The sequence below is a fragment of the Onthophagus taurus genome, chromosome 6 (assembly GCF_036711975.1).
Source record: "Onthophagus taurus isolate NC chromosome 6, IU_Otau_3.0, whole genome shotgun sequence".
In the NCBI taxonomy this organism is placed as follows: Eukaryota; Metazoa; Arthropoda; class Insecta; order Coleoptera; family Scarabaeidae; genus Onthophagus; species Onthophagus taurus.
This window is the reverse complement of record NC_091971.1, coordinates 27,954,129-27,966,081: the sequence shown is the minus strand read 5'-3', so window position 1 is coordinate 27,966,081 and position 11,953 is coordinate 27,954,129. Positions and strand designations below refer to the sequence as shown.

At 39.0% G+C, this 11,953-nt stretch overlaps 1 long non-coding RNA gene across 1 annotated transcript; it reads right to left on the bottom strand.

The window, feature by feature from the left end:
- Positions 1 to 4,408: 4,408 nt before the first annotated feature.
- LOC139430011 (uncharacterized) lies at positions 4,409 to 5,027 on the bottom strand. The gene is made up of 3 exons (XR_011640578.1): positions 4,715 to 5,027; positions 4,574 to 4,654; positions 4,409 to 4,513 (listed from the first exon to the last, which is right to left on the bottom strand). It is a non-coding gene; the product is annotated as an uncharacterized lncRNA (long non-coding RNA).
- Positions 5,028 to 11,953: the final 6,926 nt, after the last annotated feature.

Below are 11,953 nucleotides of genomic sequence, written 5' to 3'. Positions count from 1 at the left end.
GTATAACATGGTGGTGAACATGCTTACCAAATTTATCGATAGATGTAGAACCATGTTCACCAAAACGGTTTAAAGGCATATTGGCTTCTGAAGCGTCACAGAAACAGAAAAAAGTTTATATATACCCTTAACGAATGACTTGCGCTTCCCGTAATTCCTCTATGAGGGATATAATTTCGTTATGATGAGCAGTATGACCTGCTGCTTCGGAAGCAAGTAGTAAACGCAACCGATCAACTAATTCGTTCACGTCGTCCCAGTATTCGTACTCTTTAATTGCAGCAGGTACTAACAACTTATTTAAGTGACCTGATCCAGTTTTAGGTTTTGGCCAATATCGAGCCCAGTACACATTTGGTCTTTGACCCAAGGAAATTGGTTTGATTATGTTCACAAACTTTTCATTTTCATCATCAGTTATGATACTTTTTGAAGCGTCATAATCTCTTTTATGTACATTCGAACGTTGTAAGATATCTTTGTAATTCCTCGCATCTGGTAAAGTAAATTTACCCGGTTTATTTTTGAATAACAACTCGTATAACCCCGGTGTTCCTGTATACGTAAATTCACCCACCAAAATGTTTTTCCCGTCAAACGTTATTGGTTGATTTGCGATATACAATCCATCGGTAAGTGCACGAACACCGTAAGTTTGATCGAACTCGTTATTTACATCTACTGTTAAACCCGTAACATAGGTACGTGGTAAGGGGTCCAGCTGTCCTAAAGCTTCTCGAATAACTGTCTGTTCCATCATTCCCTCCATATTCTCTTTCATGCGCGCCAACTGCTCCCTAGCGTCCCGCTCGTAGACATCTAAAGATGTGTCTGACTCACGAACAGAAAACTCAGGTGTAGTATCTCGACCCTCGAACACCTCTTCGTCGCTGAGAAATTGCGGACTCCGTGCGAGTTCCGGTGAAACATCCATGCTAACTGCCGGTTTAATGGGTGTTGACGTAACTCTACGTTTAGGTTTCACTCTAGGAGTTTCCAGTTTAAGTCCTTTAGAAGGTTTCTGCAAGTCAGCCAGTAAGGCTGAGATATCTGGTGACTGCTCCTTTTTCGGGGTAAATAAATCACGTTTTATCCGGAATTTATTGTCGAGCGCTAATAAATTGACAGTTTGTAATTTTTTGGAAATATCTCTCAGAGGTTCTTTCAGTGGAGCGAGTTGAGCTTCGGCAATGGACTGCTTCTGTTTTATATCTCCTTTCAAAGTGCGTATTTTATGTTTAACATCTTCTCGCGCAGCTATTAACTGTTGTGCAACATTACGATTCATAGTTCAACGTGATAGTGTAATGATCGCACAGAGACTGAGCATGCAGTCGTAAAGTCAATGGTTTTACAGTATAATGTACTCATCGAAACCTTTCCGATAGCGTCCGTTATTTTTATCGCAATCTAAATCAATAACTAATATACCGTGCGCTGTATCCCAACAAGTTCGACAAATTCTGACAAAATCATCCCACGTAATGTCCCCTAGCAAATGATCGTTGTAAATATGTTTCAAGTTAGTGAGATCTTGTTTAAATAAAACTAAAAGGTTGCAATTGTCACGTAAAAGCTGCTTGGAAATGGCGCTATAACTTTGAGCGAGTAAAAAAGTATCAACGTTTCTATGACGACCGTATGAAAAATATTCCTTGATAATCTGTTGCTCTGTAGGAGCAATATCATCAAAAATAATAATTGAATATTCTTTCACCTTTGACGGTGGTAGAAATCGTCCGACATCTGAGTATTCATAATAGCCGCAAGAGCGGATAGGTTTAAGTAATTGTCGTAGAAATTCGTATTTGATTTGGTAGAGTGAATTAGAGCACAAATATACATTCAAAAAGCGCAACCCGTTGAGAGCTGTCAATAAAGTTAACATTACGTTTGTTTTTCCGGCACCTGAAGAACCAATTATCAAACCACGTTTACATTCCCCACCAAATAATTCGCTATGTCGTTTAAATTTATTTGCAGCGAAGTCGTTATGGAGATTACAGATTGGTAGTGTTAAAGGTTGGCTAACAAACTTAACGTCTTCAGCCATGCTGACGGGTGATACTTGAACGGGAGATTAACAAGAAATGAAGTCGTAGTAGAAAACAAAGTTTATTTTATCATAAAATGTAGCATACAAAAAATTCAAAATAATACAACACTTTAACTATATAAACTGTTAACATTGAGTTTGAAAGTTATTTAAAGCGTGCGTAATATTACACAATATTTATTTTACAATAAGACGTGGTATACATAAATTTACAAAATTATTTATTATCATGATTTCAAAAGTATCTGTATGGTTGATGTAGTAGAACCACCAGTGGGTTATTCACATACAGATGTTATGTGATTAAACAAAATAAAGCAGTGTAAGTCACAGTACAATTTACACTACTTAGTATTAAATTAACAATAAGTAGATACGGTAAATATTCAAATAAATAATTAATAATACATATAAACAAAAGCATGGGAGCGGAAAAGGTGAAAAGGAAGCGAACTTGTTGTCATATCATCAATTCAAACGATTTTCAGTATCATACAAGGATGGTGTACAAATTTGAAAAACCACCTACAACATATTAGTTGCTGAGACATCCCTCCGACAATTCCTCAGTACTTTGATCCTCCTCAAGTTGTGGTTTAAAACAGACTCGAAACAAAGACACACGACAACACATCGCACACCAATATTTTTATTTAAAATAATAGTCTGCAATCGTTCAGAAGATGCATACTTTATTTTCGAGCGCAATTTCACACGACAATCCAGTTGTAAAACGTTCGTTATACTAATATGGTGTAGGCGGCGTCGACAACGATAGCAAAGGTTGCCCAAATGTGATTCATAAAAAACATACCTTGCTTGATACTGAAGACCCACTCCGAAAGTTGAACTCCAATCAACCGGAGAACCGTGGAACAACTTATGTACGGTGCCTTGCCACATCTTCTTTCCAAAGCGTTCCACGGTGGGGAAGCAAACCTCCCCAAGATTGATTCGATCGCCCTTTCGGGATATTCGACGCCAGAAGCATATGTCCCAGCTGTACATTACGTTTAGTAGTAGAATCTTTGGTAAAACATCTACTAACCGCAACGTACGGTCTTTACGGGAAATCGTCGAATTAACGCTCTCCATAGCCAACTCCTGCAACGTTAACACTGCAAGAGACAAAAAAACTGAACGAGCTTCAAAAAAAAAACGCTATTAACCGTTGTCAGGCAGCAGCCTGAGAAGGGACTTATACAGGTTAATTTTGGTGTTGTACATGTTAAGGATGTTTGAAGAAGCAGCAAAGCAGACGGTGGGATTCTGGTTTACTGCATCCAACGCGTTCACGAAGTGGCGCTTATGACGTTCCAAAGTCGTCACTTTGGTTTGCAATTGAGGTTTCAAGCCCAAGATGAAAAAATCCTCTTGGGACAAAAGACTGCTTGCCAAGTTGGTTGTTGAATGCAGAAACGCATCAACCCATGGGTCGGGATGTGCGGTATTTACAGCTGGAAGATTTTGCCTCTGCGGGATGGTAGGGATAGGTAAAGGTGGTGGGAACACCACATTTTGTGGTGGGATAGTTGTGATAGGTGGCGGGCTGTCACGGATGTCGATGGTCACCTTTGGCGGAGATGTAACCACCGTTGCAGGTCTGGTTACTGTAGCGAGTGTAGGTACTCTTCGTGTGTTACGGGGAGGTTTGGCTAATGCGTTGCGCAGCAATCTACAGGAGTCTTGTGAAGCAGGAGAAGGGTTTGGGCGGGTAGTTTGTTTCACGCAACCCCTTGACAACAAGTTGACGCGTTTTTTTATACGGCGGGATGTGTACCGTATGGGTCCACTCGAGAAGACAGGCGAAACACATATCCTATCGGAGGGTTGGGATACGTCTTCCGTCGCTGGTACAGACGGTGCCGCAAGCACCTGGTTTTCAGCAGGTGCTTGACTTGTGACATCCGTATGTACAATATCTGAAAGTGGTTGTACCACGTCGGTCTGATTGGTAGCAGGTTCAGGTGGCACAACAACTTCCTGATATGTTCCTTCTTCTCCTATCTCCATACTGATGCGAGTTAAGCCGTAGAACAACAAGGTTGGACTGGTGGTAACAATCGCACCATTGTCGTTCCCTGGCTGTTACCGGAGCTCATTCATTATTTGCTCGTACAGTGGTGGGTCTGTTGTGAAATCCTGCATGGTACGACTCAAACCGTCAAAGTTGCCGCTGCAATATAATGGTAACGACGGTAGGCTTGACTCAACAACATTCGTACTGTCGTTATTGCGTGGCAGCACGGCAACCAGTGGGTCGGTCATACCATCGGTATTATCGCTTGCACGAGCGTGGCTGTTACCAATTAAGTGAAGCATAATGGGAAAGACTTCAAGGAATCAAAAGGGTTACAAAAAATTTGGATTATTTTATTAAAATTATACGTTCGCTCACGTCTGACAAGTTTGCAATGCGCTGAAGAACCACTTTTCTCAGCGTATAACAATTAATGTCTGAAATCATCACAAACATACATGAAGAAAAACGGTAAAAATTGTACTGATGTAACTTACTTTTCAAATGGTTTTCTATCACGTCTGACAGGTTTGCAATGCGCTGAAGAACCACTTTTCTCAGCGTATAACAATTAATACCTGAAATCATCACAAACATACATGAAGAAAACCGATAAAAATTGTATTGATGTAACTTACTTTTCAAATGGTTTTCTAGCAGAAGGCGATTTCTTCGTGGTCGGAAAAACACAGTTTTTAACAAAATCCGTTATTATCGTAAACACACTTTTTAAGGAATTATCGTCTTTTGTACTCTACTATATCACTCAGCGACTGCTGTACACGGAGTGAGGAGTAACCCACTTTCCACTACCTTTAAGTACGGGTTAGTGAACAGGTATTTGTCCGGTCAACTGTCTGGGAATGCGAGGTCGTTCAGGTCTTCTCCTTGTTATCGCCTGTGACTGAAGGGGAGGTCATACTGTCTGGGAATGCGAGGTTGTCCAGGTCTTCTTGTTATCGCCTATGGCCCAAGGGGAGGTCATACTATCTGTCATACTAGAGGTTTCTTTAAATAAAACTCATCAATATGGATAAAAAAATAACATTTATTTCTTTTCTAACGTACATTTAATACAATGCATTTTAGGTGGTGGTGGTCCATCGAAATGAGTTTCCGCACAATCATTATTATAATGTTCAAGACACGGTAACTTCATTTGTAACATTTTCGATTGCTGGTAGGCGAACGGTAGTTGGGTCCAAATTCTTCGTAATTCCATAGATGGTACTTTATCGAAATAATACTGTGTTGGTAAATATTTTAAATCACGAGCTGAAATGTTCGCAAATGAGGCGTCTCGTTCATATTTTTTCATAACGCTGTACACTTTCTTGGCAGAGTGAACACTTGTCCCATCGCAACCAGCTCTTAACTATCCCCCATTACGACTTGTCTCTGCTTTATAGTCACCGACTGTCTTTTGCATCCTTGTTTTGCACCCCCTCTTCGACAACTTCTTGTAAGTGGCGTACATTAGAAAGAGCACACATACTTCTTCGTCGCGAGTGAAAAGCACAGCTCGGTATACCCATCTCAAGTTTATAGATACTACCTTCCAACGCAATTATCGGTGCGGAAATAATATGTCTTAAAAATTTAATTTTTTCAGGTCCTTTAACATACACTTTCTTGACATTCCGACACAGATATTTGACTATGGCGTCGAATTCCATTGGATGGATAAAACCAACTTTCCAGTCGATGCAATGATGATGTGTCATTAACCAGTTTGCAGTATTCCTATATTTAGATGGTAATGAAGCTATACTGCTACTCGGTTGAAAAACGTGGTGGGTAATGCATTTGTTACTATCACATGATGCTAATTCTTTAGGTACGAACTGATATTCGTTGACCATGAAACCTTGTATATCGAGAATTATGTATTGAGTTTTATTTGAATACATCTTGCTTCCGTGCATCAACACGATTATCCATACTATGCAGCCGTAGAAATCTGTCGCACAACTTATACTCTACGACTTTTTTTGTTTACGCTGGATATAGAAGTCTCACATTTCGGATGATGAGGGTGCGATGCGGCTCAGGATCCGATCCAACTACACACTACCAACCCTTCTTTCCCCATACTCAAGTCATTTGTTTGACGATTTTTGTTAGTGGAGAATATTGAAACGCCTTATCATGTAAAACTAAACAGTATGCTGTGGTACCATCAGGAATCGGATTTTTTGTCGTAAATTCTATCCGTATTTCTACCCCACTTTTGTGTAGCGCTTCTGCTTGATATGTACAATCAATTCCAATCAGTGGATAATTTTCAATAAATTGTTTCGGAGTGAGTAATGGTTCTCCTTCCTTCCCATAGTAGGACTTTTGAAAGCGTATATACATGTCATATAACACTGCGACACGATTACTATCAAAGTCCACGTTCAGATTATCGTATGGGTAGCGTTCACCGTTTAGGAATACCGTCAAATTGGTGAGTTTTACATTATCAAAGGTTGCCATGTTCGCCAACTGTTTTCCTTTCTTCTTTGTTTGAAACCCAATTATTATAAATCTAGGTGTTTCCAACTGCGGAGCTGTTTTCACAGCCCATGACTGCTTTGTTGTTTGAGGTAAAGAAGGATATTCATGTACTTCCCAACTGCGAAAAGGTATTTGCAGATCAATATTTCGTCCTGCTATTTTTGTTAGAGCTAATTGTTCTCGTAAGCCTACGGCTAGATGGGGCATTCTCCACACAACTTTATCGATTTTTCACTGTAACGGTTCTTGTACCGTATTCACAAGCACATCATTATTACGAATTAACACTAGCTCTTGTCTCACATTCATCACAATTGTTTTAAAATCTTCAGCAAACCCTATTAATGTCTTTAGCGGTACACTCAATCCAAAATTTCCATTTTTATCCATTATTGCACCCGTTACAGGGGATGTTGGGACCACTTGACCTAGCAGATCCTCGCCCATGTTCCAACCTGCGTTCGTCAACTTTATTATATCGTGAGGGGTATACGAAAAGTATCCTTTCATACATGATGTTAACCCCACGTTTCTCACTCCATCTATTTGAACACCATTTATAAGATAGCGAATATCACTGAACATAAACGCTACAGGATTATTTACCAATTTTGCAGTTGCACTAGCATCTTTTGTTGCTTTACCACTCGCATCCAGTTTACGTACGCTCCCTTCCACATACAAAAAACTTTCATGAGGCAATGTGTAATTGTCTATTTCGGGTATGCCTATACGAATTTCATCATTGTTACCGAAGCTAGTAGAACCAAACGGTTGATGGGAATGATATTCGTAACTTACAATCGAGTTATCTACTTTTATTTTCTCCGTGACGTTTAAGGACTCCATTTATAGTAGTTGAAAACCTAAGTTGCTTAAATACTGACGATTGACGCGTGTTAACTGGGTAGTTGATTTTTGCTTACTGTTAGGTTTTACATCCTTTCGTACCGTTTTATACATTACTCTATCACCCAGACTTTCCTGTGCTTTTCTTCGAACGTCGTACACTATACCCATATTAAATACCCTACTACTCACACCGATTTCAAGTGCACTCTCACGGTCACTTCTTCGTCTCTGAAGTTTACCAACTGACCGTCCTGATCAAGTATGCGTACTATTAAGGTACTAATCACGTTCGTTGTAACAGGTAAGTAAATCGGTTGTTGCGGAGCTTCTATTATTTTAAAACCAGCCGGTACGTTCGGGAAGAAATGATACAACACGTGCATGGGTTGTCCATTCGTATACGATCCGGAGCTCAAATTACAATAAATTTGTAATGCATTCGTTTTATTTATATTCACGATATGATCCGATTCTGTTATCGTGTTTTTAGGTATAACTTTAGGGTTAAAACCAAGTAAGGAACCGATTGAATTATCGCTAGCAAAATTTATTCGCCGGTTTGTTTTTATCTCAGCACGTTGCGTATTATTATTTCCTCTTATGCGTATCTGTGTACCCGGTGTAGTCACGCTGAGAATATTCCTCGCTGTTAATGTTTTTTTAACGTATTCGTTAATATCGTTCCTAGCGGTATTTCAATATTCTGTGTAAAATTTCCCATATGATCTTCATATTGTAAAATATTGTTTGTTGAATCGATATTAGGTAACGTATTGAACGTTTCGAAATTTAAAAGAGCTAACTCGTATGTACCGAGTTCATTCAAATAAATCGGTGGGTTAAAGTTACAAGACAACTCCGATCCCCTTCCGGTGAGCGTAAATGTATAACTTGTATGTATTGTATCTTGTTCCATTGTTGTTCTCAAGACTAATCTTACACGGATACTTCCTTGGTATTTAAACTATCTAAGAAATGCAAACACAATTGTCCACAATTTGTTTGATCTTCTTTTTGATATCGTCGATAATTATACCTCACAATATTTCTCCCCCCATCCGATATAAAATACTTCTCCACTTCAATCGGTGGTCGTAAATCTCCATAACTGTAAAAGTAGTTAACATTTACACCATCCTTGTTGTAAGCTGTCCAGTGAGTACCGGGACCCGTACGATTATCAAGATTTATTATCCCACTCTCTCGTTTTCGGATTTTCTTCGGTAAATTGTTTCTCATGTACACCCCACGAAAGTTTAACAGATCAAGCGCTCGTGCATATCGCCTTAACTCTACATCCGTTAAAGAATGTTGGGGTATTTTTATTAGTTTTTTGCTACAGTTTTATAACCACAACCCTTTTTATATGGATTAATAAACATTCCTGTACCAATTTTGTTCGCCCTCTTGGTGCGTTTTAGTCGCTTTGATTTTCATGACTAGTCCGCAACCTTGCTTATATGGTTTAATATACAAACCGCTGCCGATCGCTTTTGGTTCCATAGCCCGATTGTGACGTTCGGCTTCTTGTAACTGCTCCCTTGCTATTTTTGCTTCGTTTACGGTTTTTGCAATAGCTGCTGCACCTCCGCCTAAAGAACCGAGAGCACCCAAAGCTGCAAGTATTAAGGGTAAAAAACCTCCCGTCTTGGGAAACTTGATAATTTTTCCGCGCGGTTTAAGTATTCTACCTTGATAAGGTTTCAACAGATTGTAACCCACTTGTACACCTCCCTTTGTATTCGTACTGTTGGTCTGTGCAATCGCTCGCCGCACTAAGTTCATTGCCTGCGTAAACGACAACTTACCGCCACGTTTCAACTTCTGACGAGTTGTCCCTCTACGTCTTAGGGCACGAATTTGCATTCCCATACCCATTATTGTTTTTCCTTTCATTATCGTTGACACTAACGCCGACGATAGTCGCTCTCCTAAGCTTGCGTCTTTACTTCTCAACCGCTCTTTCGCTGTCTTATACAACTCTTTATCGGCTATGTGTCGCTCAGCTAAATTCGATGTCGCTGCGTAGGCAATATCATGCTTTTTACAGGCGTCGTCTAATTTATTCACTCCCTGATCTCCACGAACTAATCTCTTTACCAATTTGGTTCCCGGACCGCAATAATTATAACCTGGCAAATGTAGTTCTATCGGAAGCTTATTGATTAATGTATTCACAATACCTCGACCAGACCGTTTGCTTGATCGATGCATACTGTTTCACTGTCCTAACATTCATACCATTATATTTAATAGCTTTCGCAAATTATTCGGTTAATATTGGATGGTTAATAATACGCTCACATTTGAAAAAAAATATTTATTTATTTTAAGTCATTACATATTTAAATCTTTCATGAAAAATCTTATTTCTAAATTCGCTGCTTAAGTACAGGTGTAACATATCATTTACATAACTTATTCTATTCTTAAATCTAAGACGATCTAAATACATTTCCTCCCAATTACACTTTCGTGATTGTCTATACGCATAAGTCCATGCATACATTCTATGCATCTCATTTTTACTCTCATCAATCCGCACCTTACCCATGTCTTTATTGATTGTGAAATAATTTAAACAAATCTACATTCAACAAAATTTTATCGAAATTGTACAACATCACTTCCTTACTTATACATATTTGTTCAGAACACGATTCATTGAGCATCGTTAACATATTACGTTTCACATCTCCATCCATTGCAGCTAACGCGTTTATAACACTATCATAATATGCTTTGTAATTCACAGTTCTCAATAATTTCAGTCGAGTTGCTACTAAATCTGCTACGTTCCAAAGCTCATGCAACGATTCATATGCAATATATACATATTCTCCACCCCTCTCCAACTTTAAAATCTTGCAAACGTTTTCCATCCAATCGCACGATATACTGACACCACACAACACTATCTGCGACGGAGACTGATTAGCAAAACTGTTTGTGATTGTTGACTTATACATAATAATGTTGTGCCAATCGTTTTCCGTTAATGTTAAACATTGACCTTTTCCCATTAACCTTACCACTGGTTCAAAATGTAAGTCGGCACTTAATCCTATTGCCACACATTTCGTGCGGCTCTTATTTAGTACATACACTGTTTCCGAAAATAGAGGACCTCTACTTGCTCTTACTGTACTGTCCGACATGTTGGTTAAGCTCTCCATGTTATCTATTCTCGAAACTACTTCATTATTACCGTTAACACTTTGCGTCATAATAAAAGGGCTTAAGTCTGCAAACGAATCTTTTCCATCAGCGACCGCTTGCATATTGTTACCACACTCTATAACTGTATTAAACTTTTCTTGTTTTAACACCTCTTCAGATGCCACGGGTGTCAACGAGGGTTTTATCAGCTTCGGACTTATGCTCGCTTTTTTGGACACCGCCTGTTGAACCTCGAGACTTCTCTTCGGTGCTTTTGTATATTGTTGTCTGGAACCCACTAAGTATATATAACATTAATACTTCTGCTGTAAGACAAGTGTTTATGGACTTACTTGTTCTGCGTTGTTATGTCACCACTACGTCGGATGATTTCAATGAAACTAATCTTTTATGAACCTCACTTGCTATTTATGCACATCATTTTAGGTGGGGACGTCACGGTCACAATTAAGGTTGACTTCAAGTTCTCCGTTGAGGTCAAAGTAAAGGTCATTGTTCAGGTCAAGGTTACTGATCAATGTCATGGTCACTCAACGTGATCTTGACCTGAGGTGAGCTCAAAGTAAAGGTCATTGTTTAGGTCAAGGTTACTGGTCAACGACCCCCTTTGCAATAGCCGATTCTGGAACCTCCTCCCAGAACCTCAGGGCAAGGTCAAGGTCATGGTCACTCAACGTGACCTTGGCCTTGACCTTGACCTGAGGTTCTAGAATCGGCTTTTATCTACTACTATGAAGTGCACCACTATACAAGTAGATGTTATACAATCCAATCTTTGTGCCGCAAAGAGTTAAAATATACGCACTAACATAAGCAATAATTGCTTTTCAGGTTGGGTGGTTTTTAACATGATTCTTAATGTTTATTGTGAATTGAAAGTGTTTCGTCAGTCAGAGTTTCGTTAGCCTGAGATTGTGGTCACTAAAAAAATAATTAACGATGTTTATATGAAAATTACAAAGTATTTCACGGCCAAAGTTAACTGAACTATAAAACTAGAAGTATCATTGAGTCTTGTTAGGCTACTTTTAGGGAGCGGCAGCTCTTAACCTTTGCGTGATTATACGTTCTAAAAGCTGTGATTTTTATAAAAAAACACATTCATCTTTTCAGTAGTTCCATAAAAAATTATCAGATGCGAACAAATAGTTTGCCACTGCTGATTGAGCAGATGACATTCCATGTTGCAATATATCCGATACACAACTACGAAATGTGTTGGAATTGAATTAGTATTTCTATAAGCCACCATTCTAACTTTTGCAAAAAAAGTTTCAACTGAATCTTGACTTACAGTTCTTCTTTTTTTTATGCTACTAACCTCAAATCAATTCGCTTATCGACGT